Below are 2610 nucleotides of genomic sequence, written 5' to 3'. Positions count from 1 at the left end.
GGTGGTATGATGATTACAAAAGATTGAGAGACACTGTTTCTGGGTAATTTAATCATCTTATCAATAAGGTCAGTTAGTTATTTAAAAAGTCTGGTCCTTTGGCATCTCTCTTAGACCAAAGACAATCATGGTGGGGATGGGGTGGGGGTGTTCACAGTTTATTGAGTAAGTGTTGAGTGGGGGGCTGGTGACATCAGTCACTCTTGGAAAGAGAAATTATCTCTATACTGGAACCACTCCCAGTTAATTAGGTGATATGAGTGGGATTAAGGAGTAGTTTACTTGACATTCTTTTCACTTACCAACATTTGGCCCACTCCAGACTACTTGCATATATGACCACTCTATCCACCTAATTAGCCTAATTGACATTCCTTTTATTCTCACACCTGGCCCAACCTGACAACTCACCACTCCTTAATCCCACCCAGATCCTTTGGCTGTCCATTTTGTATATAAGCCTCAGAACCATCCTCATTAGTCTGAAGGTTTGCTAGGAACTTCACCTGCTTCTGCTGGCATCATAATAAACTTTGCCACTTGACTGGGTAAAGGTTTGAGACTGTGAACTCATTCCAGGCTGATACTTCCCCGTATCCTGACATTTAGGTGTTCCCAGCAACCCTAAACTTCATCAGTACCAGTACTGCCTTCAGCGCTGGGAAAAGGACCCAAAGTTGGAAATCCAATACCGACATAAACACACACGCTGGCACACACACACCCATGCCCTCAGCATCTGAGCTTGTAGGAGAGGTACCCAACCAGAGGATCAAAGGGTTAGCTCAGATGTGTGGGGAGTGTGAAGCCTGCCAACGGACTGAAGATTGTGGCCAATGTGACTTCTGCAGTTACATGAAGAAATTTGGGGGTCCCAACAAAATCCGACGAAAGTGCCGAGTGCGTCAGTGTCATCTCCGAGCCCGGGAACCCTTTAAGTATTTCTCTTCCTCGGTGAGTCTGGCATTAGCTGTGCAGAACCAGCTTCTGGCACGGGAAGACCATTTCCAGATATTAAAGGAACCACCAGAGGCCGTGGCCACACCTGAGGCGCTCTCTGACTACCTGCCTCTGGACCTTGAGCTCTATCAAGATTTCTGTGCTGGCGCCTTTGATGACCATACCTTGCCGCGATTGAGTGACCCTGAGGATACCCCTTTCATGGACCCAGTACTTCGGAAAGGTGCAGTCAAAGTGCAACATGTCAAGAGGCGGGAGAAGAAGAAGTATAAGCTTCAACAGCAGAAGCAGAGGAATAAGGATAAGTGGAAACACACTGAACGAGCAGAAGCCAAGCCGGCCTCCTTGCCCCAGTGCCTGGGCCCCAGCTGTGTCCAGCCTGCCCAGCCAGGCTCCAAGTACTGCTCTGATGACTGTGGTATGAAGCTGGCTGCCAGTCGCATCTATAAGATCCTACCCCAGAGAATCCAGCAGTGGCAGCAAAGCCCATGCATCGCGGAAGAACACGGGAAAAATCTTCTGGAGCAGATCTGCAGGGAGCAGCGGGGCATTTGGAAGCGCCTGCAGGACATGGAACGTAGCTTTCAGGAACTGGAGGCTGTCATCCTCAGGGCCAAGCAACAGGTGTTGCAGGAGGATGAGGACAGTGATGAGAGGGACAGCAAGTTCACGTGCCCGCAGATCTTCTGTGTCTCCTGTGGCCACCCTATCAATCTCCAGGTGGCATTAAAACACATGGAGCATTGCTATTCCAAGTATGAGAGTCAGACCTCCTTTGGGTCGATGTACCCTACCACAGTTGAGGGGACCACTCCACTCTTCTGTAATGTCTACGATCCACAGAGTAAAACATATTGCAAGCGCCTGCAGGTCCTATGCCCTGAGCACTCCAGGGACCCCAAGGTGCCAGCGGATGAAGTGTGCGGCTGTCCCCTGGTACGGGATGTGTTTGAGCTGATGGGAGACTTCTGCCGCAAGCCCAAACGACAGTGCGACCAGCACCACTGCTGGGAGAAACTTCAGAGGACTGAGATGGATCTGGAACGTGTGCAACTGTGGAGCAAATTGGACGGGCTGTCTGAGCAGGAACAAAACGTTCGAATGGCCATGAACCACCGGGTGGGCCTGTTGGCCCTGATGCTGCACCAGACCATCCAGCACGACCCCTTTACCACAGACCTGCCTACCAACACTGACCACTACGGACCCTGAGGAAATGTATGGCCCCTGTGGCTCCGCTCCCCCCCCCCCACCTGCTTTGGGGGTGAGAAGTGACTCCCTTCAGCTCTGCTACCTTCGTCTCTCTCTTCTCTCCAAGTATGGCTGGATCCCTTCCTTGGTCTGTTGGGCTCTGCAGCGAATCTTCCCCTTTGGCTGACTTGCCATTCTGGTCCATTATCTCCCACTGGGCCATCGTTTGTTAGCTTCCTTCTTGTGTCTGCTCCTGTCCTGCCCTCCTCCCCAGCATTTTGGGTGAGGTGGAGGCCTGTGCACTTTAACTACGCTTTCCCAACCTTGGTAGCCCTAGGTACCTTCTCTAGCCCACACTGCTCCAGTGGCTGAAGCAGGGAAATGGAGCCCCCCAAGGGGAATTGGGAAAGAAATGGGAGGGACTTGGGGCTGAAGTTCCAACCCTGAAGTTTGTTCACA

The 2610-nt window shown here is 51.5% G+C and overlaps 1 pseudogene; it reads left to right on the top strand.

Annotated features, from left to right (window-relative positions):
• Positions 1-726: 726 nt before the first annotated feature.
• On the top strand, positions 727-2172 carry LOC114053153 (annotated as a pseudogene).
• The last annotated feature ends 438 nt before the right edge of the window (positions 2173-2610 follow it).

The sequence above is a fragment of the Vombatus ursinus genome, unplaced genomic scaffold (assembly GCF_900497805.2).
Source record: "Vombatus ursinus unplaced genomic scaffold, bare-nosed wombat genome assembly UNPS02014810.1, whole genome shotgun sequence".
Lineage (NCBI taxonomy): Eukaryota > Metazoa > Chordata > Mammalia > Diprotodontia > Vombatidae > Vombatus > Vombatus ursinus.
Note: the sequence above shows the minus strand (reverse complement) of the source record. Positions and strands in the feature narration are given on the sequence as shown.